This window comes from Armigeres subalbatus, chromosome 3 (genome assembly GCF_024139115.2).
Source record: "Armigeres subalbatus isolate Guangzhou_Male chromosome 3, GZ_Asu_2, whole genome shotgun sequence".
NCBI lineage: Eukaryota > Metazoa > Arthropoda > Insecta > Diptera > Culicidae > Armigeres > Armigeres subalbatus.
In genome coordinates this window covers 396,511,110-396,532,342 of record NC_085141.1, presented here as the reverse complement: position 1 = coordinate 396,532,342, position 21,233 = coordinate 396,511,110, and the positions used below count along the sequence as shown (strand labels likewise).

Here is a 21,233-nt window from a genome sequence, read left to right as displayed (position 1 = left end):
CGTTTTCCTTCGTGCCTTAAATGAATCAGATCCATTTTTAAGTTCAAAGAGATGCAAAAAAAAGTTTCACTAACCTATCCTGATGAGGTGAGGAATTTTGTGATTTTTGAAGATTCAAAAAGTTATTTATCCTCTGCTACTTTAGATGATGTCATGGATGTCGTTGATGAAATTGAAGAAAATTTTGTTGAAGACATAGACCTTGATAGAGAAGAAGAATGATGATGTATATAACTTGTTGAAAATAATGAAAATAAACCAAAAGTTTTGAGAAAAAAATATGTTGTTGTTTAAATTAGGAAATCTGGTATTCGGAACAAAGGATGCGGATATATAAGCCTATATATTTTTTTAAATAACCTACACGTAAATGTCATAGAACATTGAATTGTTCCATAAGCAGTGAGTGTTATTTTTGAATGCCTCTTCCTTGTGGTCTTCCATAAACCACGATATGATTTATGTATGTTTTGTTATTTTTCCTTTTTATAAAGCGTTTTGTTACTTTTTTCCACAAAAGAAAGACAAAAAATATTTATATGTTTTTCTTCATCTTAGAAAAAAAATTAAATTATACTAATTTGGTTTGCTTTGTCATAATATTTCACGTTGAAATCAAATGTTTTGACGGGGAAGGGCCGTTTGTTGTTTGGCCGAATATGTCATTAATCCGAAACTCGACTGGCATAAAACCATTTGCCCGAAATTGACATATGGCCGATAATGTCGTTCGGTCGAACAGGTCGTTTGACTGAAAAGTCGTCTAATCGAATAGGTCATTTAGCCAAAAAGGCCTAGATGGTCGTTTGGCAGAAAAGGGCCATTTAGCTGAAATGAACATATGGCCGAAAGTGTTGTTTGCCCGAGCTGCCGAAAAAATTCGTTTGACCGAAAATGTCGGACGGGGTGACATAAGGTCGAAAACGGCTTGGCCAAAAATGTCATTTGGGTGAAGATCATACGGCCGAACTGATAATTTTGCCGAAAAAGACGTTTGCTCCGACAGCTCATTTGTTCGAAAATGGCGTTTGGCCGAATGGGTCGACGTTTTCCGCCGTATAATCCGACCAGCCCATTAACATTTTCGGCAAAATTGCCCTTCCTGCTAAACTACCATTTCGTTCAAATGGAATTTTCGACGACAAGGCCTATTCGACCAAACGACCGGTTAGGGCATACGGCTTTTTCGGCCAAATGACTAGTTTGGTCGTACCGCCAAACCATTTTCCACATTATAACTGTATCTGACAAATGGAATTCGGCTAGATAGCTTTTGGCTGAACGTATTATTCGGTCAAGTGGTATTCGATTCGGTCAAATAACTTTCTAACGAATGACTTTTAACCAAACGACCCTTCGTCTTTTAAAAAATTTCGCGTAGAATTTCCGAAGAATTACTAATGGACAACATAAGGAATTTCGCGTATGAATTCAAAGAAATTCCGAAAAAAAAATTCCGTTTGAAACAGTATTTGTGACTAACTTAAAAAGTTTACAAGGAAATTCTGTTCAATTCGAACCATGCATGCCCGGTGGCATAGGCAAACTCCTAAACAATGACCCCTGATAATTTCAAAGAAATTCCCATGAAAACTTCGGCGCTGAGCATGAACGGACCAACGGAATATTTTATTAGATGTTAAAGATTATAAGAGCAAAAGTTAAATTTTCAGCAACAACAAAAAATGGCATGATTATCCGGAGGGTTCGATTATCCGGAGTGAAATTTTTCTCAACACTCCAGATAATCGAGTCCGGCCTGTAGTACAAAGTCGTCTTATGACAAGTGTTGATAATCAATAAAACACACAAATTTTCTAAAGTGAATCAAAATAAACAATAAATAACGAGAGATGAGTCAGCCTAGATCTGCAAGTATGTTTGATCAAGACAATAATAATCATAATAATTACAAATGATGCAAATTTACGGAACCAAACTTTTTTTTTCATAAAAAAACATTTTTTTCTCTAAATTAAAAAAAAGGCATAAAAAGTAAACATTTCTATAAACAAATTAAAAAACGTAATAACATTTCATAATAAAAGAAAGTGTCCAAAAAAAGAGTCATATATGGACAAAATTCCTAATTGAAAATTTTCATTTTTTGATTGACATGTTTTTCATTAAAATTGATAACATTTGTTTTGGTAGCACAGAGGCTTCTCAAATACGTGGCACTTAGAGGTATCGACGAAAACAATTCGCTCTAAACGGTGATCGATTTGATACTATTAGTTATCAACAAAAAAAATTTCAAAGAATTTCCCATGGAAATTCTTAAAAAAAATCTTGAAGAAACTCTCAAGAACTACATGAGAAAAGTTCAAAGAATTTCACTAAAAAATTCCAAAAATTTGAAATTTCGAGAAATTTTTATCGTACTAAGAATGAGGAAGGAACACTCTAACTTTCACCTACTCCGTGACTGAGTAAAATTGTATTGCCGTCTTTTTTCTTCCCACGAAAATTTTACTCAATTTTCGTCAAAAGCAGGATTACTCATAGTTTTGAGTTGTCCTGCTTTTGGCGGAAATTGAGTAAAATTTCCGTGGGAAGAAATGAGACGGCAATACAATTTTACTCAGTCACTGAGTAGGTGAAAGTTAGCGTGAAGCTTTCAATAATTTACCGAGTTAGTCCCGAACAATTTCTTCTGGAAATTTCGAAGAGTTTGTCGAGGAACTTTCGAAGAATTTTCCAAAGAAAGTGTGAAGAGATTTCCAAAGAATTTTCCGAGCAAATTGCGAAGTATTTTCCGAAGAACTCTTGCGTGCAAAAAGTATTTGCCGTGGAAATCCCAAAGAATTTCCCGAAATAAATGCCAAAGATTTCCCTGAGGGTCTTCCGCCACTGATAGCATATCGCTGCCTTTCTCTACTCTGCACGAATGGCATTCGATCGCTAAGCATAAACTTCTCGCTTCTCCATCAGTCGCTGGTATTCTTCCAACAGCAGGACATAATTGATATAAGAGATAAAAGATCAGATAACAATATCAATATTTTGCACTTAAATATCATCAAGAGATCAAGTTAAGGTCAAGTTAATTTGTAAAAAGTAATCAATATCAAACATATCTTGATATTGAAATGGTAACCGCGAGCGGTTAATCATGCTCATGCTCATGCTCATAACATATCTTGATATTGAAATGATATTTTGGTACAAATTTTTGGTATTGTTGCCTGTTACTCTATCTCTCATATCATCAAGTCCATATAATGTTTTGTTATTCTGTTCAAAGCTTCTGCCCGGGCACGGCTACAATTTCGGCCCGTAGCCTAATTTGCAGTACAAAATGGCAGTTTCGATATTGTCAACACACTTCGGTTGCTGAACTAGTCCCGAGTCGTACCTACTGGAATTTATCAATTAACATACATATTTACCCCTCTCATTCTCAATGGGAAGATCTAAGTAATTTATGGATGCTCTCTATAGAAACGCGAAGGATAAAAGACATACTACAAAAAGCTCACCCATTTCTATCCCACGACACATGGCATGGAAAGGTACAATATCAAAATACAAAATATTTTCACGAATGCTTTTCATACGAAATCCAAATACGTCCAGGATATTTTCATTTAGGCATTTAGACTACCCTTAAAATCCGCGACGATTATGCGAGCAACTTTTAACCCAGTTCTTCACGGTTCCTTCTCTATTACAAAGGTTGTTATAAAACATGTACCAGTAGGTCAAATAACAAAAATGTAACAAAATTTCTTCTAGTTTTAACAAAAACGTTAGTAAATATGTTTTCAATTGAACAAAAATTCAACTCGATGTGATACATGAAAAGTGATGAAAATTATAAAAATTATTTCAAATTATGTTATTGAAAAAAACAAAATTATCACCGGTTGTGTTACAAGTATTGCTATTCGAATTAATTATATCACAATGTGTTATATTCTTGTTATGACGCTCATATATATTTTTTTCATATCAAAATTATAGCAGATATTAGTATTTGTAACATTTAGGGGAAATGACGGCTTTGGCAGGTTTTGTTCTATTATTGTCAGGGGGTTATCTATAACTAATTATGCTCAAATTTGGCCTAAACATTCTTTGCATATCAGCAACAAAAACCCCCCTGACAATAATAGAACAAAATCTGCCAAAGCCGTCATTTCCCCTATTGTTATAATTGTGATATAATTTTGTTATGATATTTTTGATATATATATATGATATCGTGATATTTTTGCCGCAAAATTTTCACTCATTTTAAATTTATATATCTTTTATATATCACTTTAAATTTATATATCCTACATGGTGACTTTAGAGCGCAAAGCGCTTGAAGAACTTAGTTCTCGCTTAACTTTTCAAAAGGAGCTAAGTAACATTTTTTTCATGAATTAATTTGAATAGCGCAATCAACAGAACAACATGAAAGCTTTCGATTGCGCTATTCAAATTAATTTATGAAAAAAATGTTACTTAGGTCCTTTTGAAAGTTAAGCGAGATTTGACCATGAAGACGTGGTAAGCACCATTTTTTAAACGAGTCCATATGTTAGTACTCTGCACAACTTTTCTGTCGATGACCACACGCAATTTTGCTAATTGACCTTTCCCGTCAAACAATTTTATGCGCTCTATCGATTCATTATTTTATTCAAGGTCAACTTTCCCAAAGAACCCATATTCTAAAAAACCTAAAAAGTGCAGTTTTTTCCAAGATTGGCCTAACATTTGCCCGATTTTGAACGATCATCGAGTGAATATTTCAGGCCGGTTCACACTTGCAGTACTTTTTCGGTTTTTGTTTCCAATTTTTAAAATAGTAAAAGGTTTTGAAAAAAATATGGGTTCTTAGGGAAAGTTGGCCTTAAATAAGCCAAAGAATTGACTGAGACAATAAAACGAGATACGATTTTTGACGGGAAAGCTCAATTCTGATCAATTCAGTCTCGACAGTTTGAAAATTTGTGCACAATATTAGATGAGTTGTGTTTCCGACCAGTAGATGTTAACAGATTCATATCAGAACTTGTTATTCTTTTACAGCAATTTTTTATTACAGAGGTTGTTATAAAACATGTACCAATAGTAGTTAGAATAACAAAAATTGTAACAAAATTCCTTTAAGTTTTAACAAAAACGTTACTAAGTATGTTTTCATTTAAACAAAATTTAACTAAGTGCGTTACACGAAAAATGATGAAAGAACTACGATTATTATAGGCTGTGTTATTGAAAAGAACAAAGTTATCACTGGTTGTGTTTCAAATGTCGCTGTTTATAATCAAGTTATGACAATCATGGAATATTCTTCTTTTTTTTTCATCCGGGACAGATAATTTAAAACAAAATTGTTTCAGATATTATTATTTGTAAAAATGTTGATATAATTGATATATAATATTGTTATGAATAACAATTAGGTAGAATTTTTCGTTGAGTGGGTGAGTTGTGAAAATATGCTGTGATCCAATCAGTCAAAACCTGATCCAATCAGTCAGTCCTCAATCTATTATTGTCCAAATAAGCTGATTTGAAATGATGGAAGAATCGAGACTGGAAAACAAAATTTTCCTCCTTGGTACTTATATCATTTTACCGATTTCAATTCGTAAAGCGCAATACCGCAATAACCTAAGGCTAAGACAAATATTAACGATGCTGATATGTTTCCAAAAAAACATTCAGAAAACAGCAATATCATGTTTACGATGTTGCTATCGACCCAGAAAAAAAACATCGCAAATATTACAAATTGGAAAAACAATCCCAACCATAATTGGCATTGCTTACTTCCCTCCCGCTTCGAAATCCTTCACTGCGCTCATTGATCTTGACCGCGAAAGGCATCCTCCTTATAAATGCGAAATGTGCTTTCTCAAATATAACAATCTACGTCACATGGGTGCAGGAAAAAAAAAGCAGCACGCATTCCTTGATGGAAGTAAACAAATAAATTCATCGCGAAACGGACACGAAATCGTTAAAGTTTTGCCATCATTCAGTTCACGATCATGCCCTGTCCTGGCTGTAGGGGCTATGCGCGAGCCGCGAGCAAGCGCAATCAGCCCAATGATGCCTCTTTCCATCAAAAGTCCCACCAGCGAATGTAGGTAGTGAAAAAAAAATGATAATACGTCGCCATTGACAAAGTGGAAGAAATTCCTTGCTTCGAAAAAAAAAAACTGTAGTCAGTTATTTCCCGATGTTTAAAATTTGACCAATTGCTTGTACAATTGAACTTCAAGGGCAAATGTGATTCTACCAATTAATGTGATAAAAAGTGATAAAAATGTTCACGTACTGAATTTCTTGATTTTATACTCACTTTGAAGCAAAGATCATTTGATTCCACTGTCACACTTAACAATCTTATACATCGACGTATTACAATCCCAACTGTGAGCGCACCTTCGGTAACGCTGAATTACACTGACTTTACTTTTTAAAGGTTTGCTTTTGGTTAAATATGCCTTTCGGATTTAATTAAACACTCAGTTGATCCCACGAAAAAAGTCAGAATCGAAGTGAAATCAATTGGTATTTGAAAAGTAGTGGAAATTAATGTAGATCGCGGAATTGATGAAACATATCAGCGTAAAAAGTGATGGGGTCGCTTATCACGTGGATGGATTTTATCAAATTCTCAAGACAACCCTTATTTACATATTTTTTTAAAATTCCATCTGATTTCTCTATGACTTTTGGATTTTTTCATGGTGCCAACTTAATGTTCCAAAAAATTAAAAATCCAATTTCTTCTTCTTCTTCTTCTTCTTCTTCTTCTTCTTCTTATTCTTCTTCTACTTCTTTTTCTTCTTATTATTATCTTTCTTCTTCTTTTCTCCTCCTCTTCTTATTCTTCTTCTTTTTCTTTTGCCCTTATTCCTTTTCTTCTTCTTCTTCTTTTCCTTCTTCTGTCGTGGACGTTTCAAATCGCTGTCAACTTTTACGTAAGGGCTAGTTGCTGCGGCTATATGCCCTTAAGCAATCCACATTAAAAGCGACCCCAGTGTAGATTTCAATGAATGAAATGTGTGAATTCAAATGTTTTTTATGATACGTATATTTACACACATGTATATGAACAGTAGAAATAACCCTTTAATGTACAAAAACATAAGCTAAAACAAATTTTTGCATTTTTTATTGACCATACTGTAGATCAAATTCCATCTGTTCGGACACTTTTCTAATTCATAGGGATAATAAGGCCTTTTTTGTTCCAAAATAGCTCTAGTTCTTACAAACACTGTATATAAAAGCTTTGCATATACTAAATCACTACAGCATAAATGAATAATCTATAACAGTGAAGAACAAATAAAATATTAGTGAATGAGAGTATGTAAATATTCTTCACTTATCATCCTTTGGCTCTTCGTTAACTACAGAGTCACCATTGCGATAAAAGTAAACTCTTTGTAAGTAGCGAGTTTTGGAAAATTTCATCTTTGCGGAACCGTTAATAGCTGAGAAGATACACAAAGACTATTATGACATAGTCATTTCGTTCCCTTAAAAAAACTACTCTAGAACCGTCTCCTGGTGATTCTGAGGCGTGTGTTAGCTAATCAAGAAACAAGTTCTTTTTCTGCGGATCAACGCAGTTACACATCCGCATTCCGAATGACGTACAAGGATAAATCGCTTGTCATTGTTGTTCATCTTACGTAGTGACGTAACTTAACTGATTATCTCAAAATTATTACCAAAACTTGTTTTCCTCGTGAAGGTTTTGGTTACAGGCAAAATAAAATTCATTTGCTGCTAAACTTGTCCAACGAGCAATTTACTCGTTTGTTTAGAGTTGTTGTATCAGTAATAGTGGTAGTGAATTTTCAACGTTTAAAGTACTGCACAGCGTTTACTAATAAAAATACGATAAGGCGAAAGAAGAAATGAAATTCATTTATTTATATCTTAGATAGTGTGGCACGAAAGTTTAGGACTTGAAATTTCAGCCACTAAGCATTGGGAATATTTCGAATACAATCCGATTTAGCAATAATTTTATAAATGTTTGATTTTTATAGCAGGTATTTGCTCAAATCCTTTCCTCTTGATAAAAGTTGTATTACATTCATCTAAAGAAACAATAAATGCTAATATGATAAGCATGGAAATGTTTCTGTAACATGATGCAGTTATTTGTGCCAAACAAATTTAAGCCAATTTGAGAATCTTCTTTGCGATACGTATGCAGTAGATACAGTGTTGAATGATAGATAAATGTATTCAGAAGCACTCGAGTCACCCTTAGTCTACCAACGCTCATTTCAGTGACAAAATTGACGCAAATTAAGATTAATATATGCCATTTCGTCTGGTATGTCTCCACTAGTCTATCTATCTAATGCACTTCTCAGAACTGTGTACAATGTGCAATTCCTGGTGGTGAGTAGGCGCGATTTCTCAGAATCAACAGGGATGCCATCATGTGTTATGCAACAATTTTCCCATTGATATCTATGCTGATGATCACATTATAGTAACCAATTTGTGCTTTGAGAAGATGGTGTTCGTTGACCGCGTAGCATTCGAATAGATCTGGTAACCCTTCCGAGCATGCCCAGCGGTATCAAAGTCATCTTCGTCACCGTCGAAGTCAATTTATTCTAAATTTTGCACAAAAACTGACGAACCGAGCCATTTTGCGAAATTAAATGTGACTGCCTGTCGCGCCGTAAGTCAAATGCCCCGTGCATTATGTATTAAGAACGAAGAACCGGCCTGAATATCTACCGAACCATAGCGTAGTCAGAGCAGCGCCCAAGTTCTTCCTCGTTAAACTTTTCGCCTTGCGCGTTCCCAATTGACTCCAATAAATAAAATTAACGCGCCGACCGCAGCCCAACTCCTGAGAGCACTGGAAAGAAGGGGGGCGGGGAGAGAATACCTCTGAAATTCACCCAATCCAGATGAAATGACATATAATTGGTGAACTGGTTGGTTCCTGTTCGTAGCATAATATCAGAAAAAAATTCTTGAATGATCTTTCTTGTGTAGTCCCAGTGCAAATGAACTGGCATCAAAGGAGACAAAAAGTCATTATCATATGCAATGTTTGTTTATCTGTGATGGTCATTTGACCGCAGCCCTGCATGCAAATCGCGGAAGCGGACCGAATCACAGTTCTTGAGATTTGCTTTGACAGACTATTTAGCATCGAGGAAAGTTTTGATAAACGGTCAATTAAAATTTTCCATTATTAGTTACGGGCCTTTAGCATTAGCAATGCTTATCATCGGAGATAGTCGGAGCGTACTTGTGATTATTGTGTTTGTTTATCTGTGAGTCTATAAATTTTAAAGCACATCTCGCCGGTGCACCTGACGATTGTGCTTCTATTGGATTGCATACGATGGCATCGAATGGTTCTACAGCGGGCGAATGGGACATAAATGAATATAAATTGTTGCTCCGTTAAATCCAGTTTGCTCGGAACTTGGTTAAATTGAGCCGTTCGTAGTTTGTTGTTTAGATAGGTTCAGCTCGGACATGGCAGAACATAATTCGGGGTGACTGGTAGGCGCTTGGCGACAGCGAGACTGCGTGCAATCAAGCTCATCGCTGGGGGCAAGATCTCGATAATCGCGGAATGGCTGCTATGTGCTGCTGATTACTTGATGGTTTATATTTATATTTATGGCAATGGGGTTGTGGAAAATGAATAAATGATCGTAGATCAAGAGGGTAATTGGCTACGGTGGATTTTGTTGTGTTTTACAGTTGATACGTATTCGCATTTTAGGAAAATTTTGAAGATTCGAAGAGTTATGAGTAAAAACAATTCAGCTTCTTCAAAGGAGTTGAATCTATGGTCACAATGTATACTTGCGATGCGATCTTTTAAACATGTAAACTAAAGGGCTCGACCTCGGTATACAAAACAAGATAGGATCGTAAAAGAAATGACGCTTGAAGAGTGACGCACCTATTTTTATCGCCAAACACATTCAAACACGTAGAAACTCGATTTAGCTCGTGCGAAGATAGTTGTGACGTCGTATTATAGTTTTTTTGTTCAAGCTTCGCATTTTCTTCTGCACCACCTTATGAAATCCGGTTGTATTTCAACCCGTATCCAAATTAGGAATGGGGATGTTATTCTTAAGCACAACATATGGAAACTTTTTTAAATATGTTTCCAGGGTACAGTTCGGATTCTGTTTATCTGTATAACGCTTTTTCAAAGTATAATACTGTCAATATCAAAATCTGAGAAGCACGAAACATAATTTTGGGTTTTCTTCTCGTTAAATCGTAACACACTTATAATTATCAAACAAGTTAACAGAAAGGGCACCCATTCGCATTACAGTAGGACGGAAATTCAAATTGGATCAAATTGCTCTATTCCTCCCCACAGTGGGTCGCACACGATGGGTTGAGAAACGATCGCCCATTCTAAACTAACTGAACCGAATGTGCTGTGCTCGCACTTCAGGGTCCGTAGGCGGAGCACGTGAACATAACGTGCAGCCCAGCACATGCACGCTTGCTTATAAATAACTTCCAGCGCATATCAGCAACCGATCGCTGTAGGTACCTACGCCAGTCGCGAGCATCGAATCAGCTGAAGAGTGCTATTAATAGCTGACTGCTGCTGCAGCATGTCGCCCCGACTACATCTTTGGGGAGAATGGCTTTATAAGCGCGATGACGTACGACGCACTGGCAAGGTGAATTTTCAACAAAACTTATTGTTGAGCATGTGTTAATTTTATCTTTTTGCGAAAACAACTCAAAAGAAATCCATACAATTTTTGAGAACATTTTGACAATTAGTGATATTGACATTGTCGAGAATTTATTTGTGTTCCAATGCTGTGGATGGGTTCAATCTGATCTTTCAGATCTTTTTAGACCATACTCTCACACAAGGTGGTCGCAACGCAGCAAAGAGAACCAGAAATAAAGTCGTTTATCAAAGGCGATGCGGGCCCAGCTTTATGTGTACATAAGCGAAACTTAAAAAAATAAACATTCGTCTGCGTTTTGGTGCTACATCTCCTAGCTAAAAAGCAATCGTGAAATATGCTACGAACAAAAGAGGAAAATGGTGGCCAACCAACTATGGTCATCATCCATTCATGAGCACAATGGACATATGGGTTGGGACTTTGAAGGCAGATAAGCTACGGCGAAGACTAGCTGACTTTAATGTCCACAGCTTTGCAGCAGGCAATCGCAGCTGTCAAAAGTAATTATACTAAAGACGAAAAGTACCATGTCGTGTGAGGAAATAAATCGTTGACACGACACAGTACCATTTTGCAACAAATGTGATTCTACCCAAGTTCAAAAGTTAATTGTATTCTTGTTTTTATGCTGAAACAGGGTCAGGCTGCGGGAGAGGTGGGAGGTTAGCCCTGTAAGTTGTGCCCTGTAAGACTCTTCGACAACGAAAACTAGCTCATATATATTTTCACATTTAACAAATACTTTACCCATTACATTTAAATAAATTAAGCAATAAAGAGGAAAAGTTAAGAGCAAACAGGTGTTCCCTGCAGGCTTTCGGAACATCTCTTGAAAATGTGTTTTACAGCTTCGTGGATTTTTTGTGGATGCCAATCGATTATGATGATTTTGTTTCGTAAAAAATGCCACATCGGGCCCACAATCACTTATTATTTTGTCGAGCATTGTTACTCAGTTCGACTGTACTCTGTTACAGCTTTAAAAAAAAAAAATTGACAGGCATGTTGCTTCAGTAGAAAATATGACAATCTGTGGTTTCAATCATGTTGTCAGAATTTTATTTATTTACGAACAACTTATTGGAGCTAAAGTGTTGGTAACACTCACTAACTCTAAATAACTTGATTTTTTTATTGTGAATATTCTTCTTCTATTATTAACTGCGATACTAGAGATCTAACTATGTTAATATAAGACTTCGAGCAATGCACTGTTAGAAGAAGTTGTAGAAAAAGTAGTGTATTAAAAGTATACCATATTTACAATATATACCAAAAATCAGCTTCTGGAAGAAGTTATTGGCAAATTAGTCAAACTCTAACTAACTTTAAATGATTGAAATTATATCAGTACTAAGAAATCCTTAGGAAGCCTGAGGGTTCATCAGATTATGTTATGATTTTGTTGTAGGCAGTGGGTATTCTTATCATTTTTTTAATTTTTCTGTAAAACTGCAAATTTATTTTATAATTCATGCAGCATCTTTTTTTGTAATCCTATAAGACATAAGAGAGTTTTCCCATGCATAAAATAGCTTACCCCAATTCGTGAACTATGTAGTTCTAAACCATGCTTGTTGGAAAACGAATACATATCGTTTAATAAAATAAAAAGTGGAAATTCTAATAGTTGACCAACGTTTCTAATGTGAAATCATGCACTGAATTCAATGCCGAGTTCAGGAAAAATTGAAGTCGAGTTATTTTTGAAAAATCTATACCAAAATTTTTACTTCTGAATTTTAAATTAAATAAATCTGCCGTCAGTTACTCATACATTAACTCTTGATTAAAAATTGGATTTTTAAGTTATTTAAAAAATTATCACATTTTTTTCTGTTAATTTTCAAAGAAAATCTCATTGTCTAATTTTTAACGATTTTAAAATGTCTCTTATAATTTAATCGTAATACACATTCGTTTCCGTTTTGATCAACAACCAAAATAAAAAATAATAATTTTCAGGAACTAATGGAATGCATTCAAAGAACGCAAATAGACATAAATTGATGAAAATAGTAAAATCTATCCCCATAAAGCGCTAATAATTTATGTATTTTCTTATTTTTAAAATGCGCGAGAAAGGCACCACCAACGCTGGGTGGATTAATCTGGATTTTTAATATACAATTTTGATAAGTATGTTAAGTATTCAGTACCAGGAATAAGAAAAATTAAATTTTCAAAAAAAAAATCAAGGTCGATTAACACTCACACACGATTTTATTTTTAAATTATCAATTAATAAAAACCTGGGAAAAAAAACCAGAATAAAAACATAAGCGAGAAAGCGAGAAGAAATCGATTGAAAATTGTATCATGATTTGAATCATTTGCCGTTACTTTTTGAACTCTTTTTCCTTCCTACTACGAAAACAAATATAGAAGATCTAACGGAACTGGTGACATTTAGCTGGTAATGGTTAGGTTTATATTTGTATAATAATTCTGTGTTAATTACCGTTTGGGTACAATATTTGAGAAGCTATCGCCGGCGGCAACTCACCTACTTTTCTCATTTGGAAAGTTCTCTATTGCGATCGTCTGCGAACGATTCAGCACAGCAATGCTCAGCACTGCAAAGATTTTTTTTATTTTGTGTTGTAATTCATTGGAATGAAAATTGCTGTAGTAATCAATTCGCCTTGCAACTGATAATTACATTAGGGTGCCAATGGAATGTATGGGAACAATATTTATGAGAAAAGAAAAAAACAATCGTACCTAACTGTCGCGGCTAAATCACATACGATATTTTCAACAGCTTATTAGTCATGATTGGAAACAAACTGTCAGGGAAATGCACCATACAGTGATATAAAAAAAACCATGCAAAAATAAAAATAAAACCAAAAAATATTCAAACAAAATTATCAACTATTCAATAATTTAAAAATCAAATTTCTGACCAAGAAGGGAAAGAGAGCCATTTGGCCGAATAACACGATAGTCATCTAACCGGATTTCATTTTGCCGAAAAAGTCGTTTGGCCGAATAGGTCATTTGGCCGAAAACGTTATTTGACCGAACCAGTCAGACAGTCATAATTTCGTTTAGCAGAACAAGCATCGATTGGCTGATAATATCGTTTGGTCGAACAACAGTGCTTGTGAAAAATGTGATAATAAAAAAAATGATAATTAAGAAGTGAGAAGTAAACAATTAAAATGGCTTCCTAATTGGCCGTTAATGCCGATTAACCAAAATAATTGTTTGGCTAAAATGACTACGTGACCCAAATTCTATTTGAGCCGATCTGATCAGATGGCTGAAAATGTCGTTTGGCTGAATAATATCGAATGTTAAAAGTGTGAAGTGTGAATGGTTAATGATCATTTATAAGTCAAAAGTATGAAATTAGAAGTGAGATATCACACTTCTAACTCCTTATTTCTCATTACTAATTTTTCACTGTGGAAACTCAGTTAGTAGACCAGAATAAGAAGTGTGACGTCTCAGTTCTTACTTCTGGCTCCTCATTCCTTACTTCTCGCTTCCCACTATGGAAAGTAAGAAGTGATAAATGAAAAGTGAAAATGAGGAGTGAGAAATGAGACTGAGAAGTAAGAAGTGTGAAGTAACAAGTGAGAAGTAATAAATGAGATGTGAGAAGTGACAAGTGAGATATTTCACTAATTACTTCTCATTTCTCACTTCTTATGAGAAGAATAAAAAGAGAAGTGAATAGTGAGAGGTCTTACTTCTCATTTCTCACATCTAATTCCATACTTCTCATTTCGCACTTCATACTTTTCGCAGATGATCAATTGACATTTTCGACCAAACGGCATTTTAGGCCTGTTCAGCGAAATAACATTTCATCAACCGTCTAAGACAAATTAAGTACTCTCCATTCGATTCCACCAATTATTTTCGATATCTTTGCAGATACGTATTTCGACCACAACTGTGTGGTCGGCTTCAGTGTCTCGTACTTGACTCGACTTACAACATTTCATGCCAAATGATCAGTTCGGCCAGGCAATATTTTCGGCCGTATGTACATTTCTGCCAAATGACGTTTTCGGGCAAGTGACTTTCGGCCAGATATTTTTTCGGTTTCGACCTAATGGTCCGTTCGGGCAATTAACCAAACATTTTTCGACCTACAGGGCGCGGCAGAAAATAATGCGAAAATTGGTTCTATTTTACTTTAAATCCCATTTGAACTGCTTCAAGCAATATTTTCATCATTTTCGAATTCAGTTATCATTATAAGGTTCTTTCAGACAAATTTACTGAATGTGTCCTCTATTTTAATTATTAATAGCCTCAAGGCGACGCCGGAGCTAGAACACGCCTTTCGAACATAGTCTTCCGTAGAGATGGGCGTTCAGATCCGGAACCGTTTAAATGATCCGGATCATTGTTGTGAGTAAATGATCCGTAGCTCACTTTTTGAAAGATCCGGTTCACCAGATCGGAAAATTATCTGACCATTTGTAGGGAAATGTCAAAATGAAAATTTTATCGCAGGTTCTTTATACATGTAATGTATGCTTATGAGTGAGAGAGTGGGGAAATTTTTGTATGCACGGGTCAAAAGCATAGTCCTAAATGACGACTGTTTCACTATTTTGCATTCTCCTTACGTACTGTTCCAAAGATCCGATCCGTATGAAAGATCCGGATCATTAGACTGAACGACCCAGATCTGATCCGTTCAACGAAGTGATCCGTTTTGCCCATCTCTACTCCTCCGACATCGACTGCCATGTGCATGTTATGGCTAACGTTAGGGTCTCCACACAAGGGTGCGGTGGTTTGCAGACTCGTGCTTCAACATACGCCCCAATCGTATAACCCACCGGATTAAGATCCGGACTGCTAGAGGGCCACAAATCTTTCGACCAAAATAGCATGTTGTTTTTCAGTCATTGTTGGGTCGATTGAGCTTGTGACTTGGCGCTCCATAATGCTGGAGGATCCTGGGCCAATCGCTTCCAGTCGCCCTGCAAAAAGACATCGTGTACGCGGCCTTCCATGAAGCCTGCGGCCTCTTCTGGGTTCTCAACTAAATATTATCTTCGCTTGACGTTCTTCCGTAGTCTGGTGTTCGTAGTATTCTTTTCATTCTCATTTGCCTTGCCAATTGCCTCAGCGAGAGTGTCGAATTCGCCAGCTTTAATGATCAGCTGGGACTCTTTGTTTTTGAGTTTTTGAGCTAATGCATTTGTACCGGCCAATGTAAATTGTAGATGCCAATTTCGATGCAGTAGATAGCGGAACTTTTTCTGCAACGTAAGCGTTTTCCAAATGCAGAGTTAGTTTTTCCACGTGTTTAGTGAATTTAACCAGGTCTGAGATTTGTTTCTCGTTGGCCAATTTGGCTAATATTTCTGCCGGCTGACAAATAGTTGAGCATTTAGATTGCATCCCACCATTAATTTCTTGTATTTCTAGTGGGTTATTACCTACAGCTGAACGGGCTTTTCTGGATAATTTAGAAAGAATAACCTGGATTGCAGTATCCGTTATTAGAATGTTTAAGGCTTTAATTGCGGCAACAACATTACTCAATTTGTCACTGGTTCCGACATACGCCGGTATCAATGTGGAAGCAGTTTTGATCACCTCCAATACAGACGTCATTTCAGCACAACCCTTTATACGTTTTGTGAAAATTATGGCAGTTGCGGCTGCCTTAAAAGAAACTTTCTTGTTTTAATAATGACCCACAACAAATTCTGTTCTCTATTTAATTGTTTATTCGGCAATCTACGCGATGACCTAACTTCTGCTTTAGCATTTAATTCCATGTAAATCATTATTTGCAAAGAACTTACATAGTTTTTTTGTTGTTGATTCTTATTTTCCTCCGTATCCTCTTTTCGAATGCGCTTCGTTGCAACGATGGATATTTCGAAGCTCGCTGGATCAATAAACTCGCGGACTTCATCCATCATATTTTACGAACCACTCAGCAGACGGTCGAATCATACCGATATTTTTTACACTGCATTGCTGGATCAAGTTGCATCGGCTCAGCAGTGGTTGAATTTGCGCCTTGTTCGCAATGAATCTTTATTTCACCTTAGCGTTTCTGTATTAGTCCACTATACCGCACGGCTGTAGTTTATTAGTGTTCACTGAATTTTCCATTGTCGGCGATTAACTTTTCTTCGTGTCCGTTGACGACTTCACTTCACTATTCGAGTACTTTCATATTAGCCCAATGAGTTTTTATTCTTCACTATAGTGCATACCGGTTACACATTTTGCAGATTTGCTATCAATTTTGCGATTTTCAATATCTGTGCACGGTTATAGCGTTTAAGGTTCCCCCAAACACACGCGACGCGACAGTCGCGACGCGATTCAATCGCTTGGCGACAGCGATTCTGTCTCCGTTGATATGGAAGCGTAAATAAAACATTGCCTGCAGCGACCCAGCGATAGAATCGCGGCGACTAGTTGTCATGGGGCCATGGGGCCCTCCTTAGCCGTGCGGTAAGATGCGCGGCTACAAAGCAAGACCATACTGAGGGTGGCTGGGTTCGATTCCCGGTGCCGGTCTAGACAATTTTCGAATTGGAAATTGTCTCGACTTCCCTGGGCATAAAAGTATCATCGTGTTAGCCTCATGATATACGAATGCAGAAATGGTTACTTGGCTTAGAAACCTCGCAGTTAATAACTGTGGAAGTGCTTAATGAACACTAAGCTGCGAGGCGGCAATGTCCCAGTAGGGGATGTAATGCCAACGAAGAAGAAGAAGAAGAAGAAGTTATCGCCGTCGCGGCGATGAAATCGCTTAGATCTGGAAGAGCCTTTAATCATTTTGTTTACCGTGATGAGCAGCTGCAAACTTACGATGCACAAAATGAAAATAAGTTTAAGTTCATGCGATTCGTGCAATTCTTCGTGCACTCCTAATCTGTTTTGTATGTTGACCTGTGGGTCTCCGCTGTTCTGCACGGTTTTCGAATTGGGCTTTCCCATACTGCACTTTTTCCTAATAAAAAAAAACTTTCGCTTCTACGTATTTTCACAGTCACTTAATCACTGTCACGGTCGCCATGTAGACTTCTTGTTCAGTTCCCTCATGGAATGTGACATTGAATAAACTTACGCGCAGCGCTTAAAGGTTGCAACCAATTTGATCTTTATTGAAAAGTCTTGCTTTAACCTAAACTTACTTTTCGGAGGTACTTGAAGATACAATTCAACCAATCAGTGATCGATGCACTGATCGGGAGAGAGAGATAGTAAAAGTGAGACCACACAGTCAGCACTGGCGTGCGACAGGTAGCTTGGGAACAACTTGGCCTGAATACAGCCATAAATTAGTAACTCGACAAATTGACACTTTCATGAGAGTGTCAATTGCATATCTAATGCGAGGGATATCGACTCGATGGGTCGCTGATTTACGGAGCTTTAAAATTATCCTCATCATGACCCGACAAATACGATCTGCTGGAATTGAGCGAGGTTTGATGACATGTGTGAAGCACATGCTACAAGAATAACAAAACATGACATGAATATAAAAGATAAAAGAACAGCTAACAATATAAAAAAATGCATCGAAGTATCATTGAAATATCAAGATAAGGTATAGATAAAAGCAAACTAATGACATATGATATTGATCACAAGCCCAAAACAATTCCTGATTCAATCTCCTCTCCTCTTGGACTCCTGCTGACCATCCAACAAACTTCCGAACGTTCCAACTTCCCGATGAATTCCGCTACCCACGACTTACGCAGCCAACCCATGATCCTACGGCACCACGCGACTTATGCGGCCGATATATTCCGTACTGCGATTACGCCTTTGTGACCAATCCATCGACACTAAGTTGTAGATCCGGGACCGTTGCTGGGCACATAACCTGTTGAATACATCTGTAGCAGAAGCATCAGTCAATAGCCTGCCATGAGTAAAGGGAACTCTAGTATTGTGTATTTTTTGTGCGGGGATTTCCTTATCTCCAATAGGTTAAGGACCAAATACGATTCCACTGCGCATCTTCCGTGTACAGCGAGGTATCGCACACTACATGAAATTCCAACAGAAAAATACGTTGCTCCAATAGAACATTGAATGTAAACTCAGCAATTGTCTAAATCCAATCCATATATGTTTTAGCAAACAATCAAGCCGACTCCGACCGATTGCAAACGTGTTTCTCGGACTCGGCGTGCAACTGTTTCAAAAAGCTTCAACTCTACTTTTCATTTAAAAGGTGGAAAGGTAAGGTTAGCTTCTGAAGACGTAACATATTTCGAAAGAATCGATTTAGATTTAAAAACTGGATTAAGTTCCAACTTGTACACCCAGGCCTTTTTCAAATATTGACATTAAATGAAATTGTTTTTAAAACATAAAATCAGTTTTTTTTTAAACTTCGAAAAAATGCCTGGATTTTCCGGAATATGCGAAAAAGGTCATTCCGAATCCCGGGACAGCGAAAATGACCGGGAAATGGAAACTCTATAGAAAACTTATTTGAAAATTGTTCACAACAGAAATATACTTCTGTTCCAAAATAGTTGTTTAAAAAGATGATTTTTTAGCGCGAGTTATACATTCATACTACGAGTCTTGCCGAGTTGGATGATTACTACGAGTGTTAAAAAAATCGAGTTTTTCTACGAGTTGCACTCGCTATTTTTTGTAAGGACGACGAATAGGCTTTAGTATGAGAAATGTGTACCAAAATTTGTTCCACATGATCAGTCTTGTTAATAAAATATGTTGCAGCAGAGAACAGTCAGATTTTATGTCATCGCGCCAAATTGCATATCTGGACAAGTCATAAAGCCATTGATGAATTTGCCTTTGGAAAATATTGATGAATACACTATTTGAACTCTTACCCAAGCTAATTCAGCAAACTGTAGTCATGTAACTACTGATGTTGGTTTTTCATTAAAGCACCCAAAAAAGTGTTATAATGGATTTTGTGCAATTTCTCATTATTGCATTTGTTGGTATCGAAAAGTAGGCCGTTTTATCATTGGAAGACGAACTGCAAAGCAGGTATTATGATCAGGAATTGCAAAAGGATTTTTTTTCATAGTTTTCTTATTGATAAAATGATAACAGAGATGGTAATTGGACAAATCAGAAAAAAACCCTTGATTGTACTTTATCATTTAAAAAAAAGATTTATTAGGCACCTCCAACGGCTTCATACATGGATAAGTATCTTCAGATCTATGCCTATTAGTTTGGTTTCATACAATTCACATGATCCAAACGTTGAACGAAAATAAGAATCGCAAGTGACATAAGACTTGCATGTGTTTGGATATATGTAGAAGATGTTATTATGCTCTTTCGAAGGGATGTTGGATGGGCAAAGATACAGCTCTTCCTCTTCAAATCTTATTTACGATTTACGATGCGTTCGTCTACCTGAATTCTAATGATTTCTACAAAAAAGGATCAAACTCGTCCGACGTATGAGGACACAAACAGCACTGGTGCCGATCGGCGCTCGGTGTGCCTCTTGCCCAAGAATATCCGGATAAAAACACCAAAGGCGAAAGATCTAGGTCAATGTACATTCGTATTTTTTTCCTCATTTATTGCGCCCAGGTCAGCTGTTTTGCCTTGGGTTGAATATGCTATCGGTTGTTTACACCATCCCGTCGACATCGACGTATATTAAGCACCGTGTGCTGTGCGGTACAGCGGAGGGCATGGTGGTTGGGCTTAGCGGGGAGCGGATGGTGTTGGGACATTAATAATTTGCAGTTCTCTGTTCATTTATGCTCGGATCGGTTCGCTCTTTGCAATGCATCTATCTTTTACTTAAGCTACGTACGTGGTGTATTATTGCACACATCGTCTATTTATGACTTGTGTGACTGTACTTTGTTTGTTTACCTTCGAAGGTAGGAAACGCACGAAATAACTACAAGAGTGATGTCTCTCAAGACGAAACATGCGATAAAAACAAAATACGGTTAAACCTGAAAGCCTGAAGAAACTACACTGGGCAACAGGGTCTACAACTGTGACATGTTAATGTATACGGCCCTAATATGCTGCATTGGTTTTCATATTCCCTTGCCTTGTAGGGGTACGAGCTGAAACCGGTATTGTAGGAACTGAAAAGTAAACAAGAAATGTTGCTGATGACGATGCGAAGACCATAACAACGAGACAACATTGTAGAAAATGAAGCGACAAGTCAGCTGTTTGAGCATAAACATAGATAATATATTCGATCGTACAGCAAGGTTGCCATATTTACCCAATAAGAATTCGATACGGGTAGCGATACCGGACAGTGGAAACAAACCAGAAAATCCATGGGGGCTAATATAGGGTCTATTCGATTTTGACAACACGACTTTTGAAATGTGTTCTAAAATTTGGACATAAATTGAATTGAGACTGTCGTTTGATGATTGATTGGGCATATCCGGGAGTAAAATTTGAATTTTAAGACCAAAGGGTTCGTCGCTTTTGATTTTTTTATTAAAACGCTGTTGAACTCAGTTTTTTTTTGTGTCTTTATTGTGTCTTTCAGCCCTAGGCTGGCTCGTCTCCAAGAACTCAGGGTCATGCAGAAGGCAATCTATTCGG

At 36.8% G+C, this 21,233-nt stretch overlaps 2 protein-coding genes across 2 annotated transcripts in view; both read left to right on the top strand.

Moving 5' to 3' along the window:
• The window catches only part of LOC134226886 (NHL repeat-containing protein 2), a 333,703-nt gene that overhangs the window by 117,950 nt on the left and 194,520 nt on the right, over positions 1-21,233 (top strand). The window lies entirely within an intron of this gene.
• The window catches only part of LOC134226883 (LIRP-like), a 29,241-nt gene that overhangs the window by 5,206 nt on the left and 2,802 nt on the right, over positions 1-21,233 (top strand). The window lies entirely within an intron of this gene.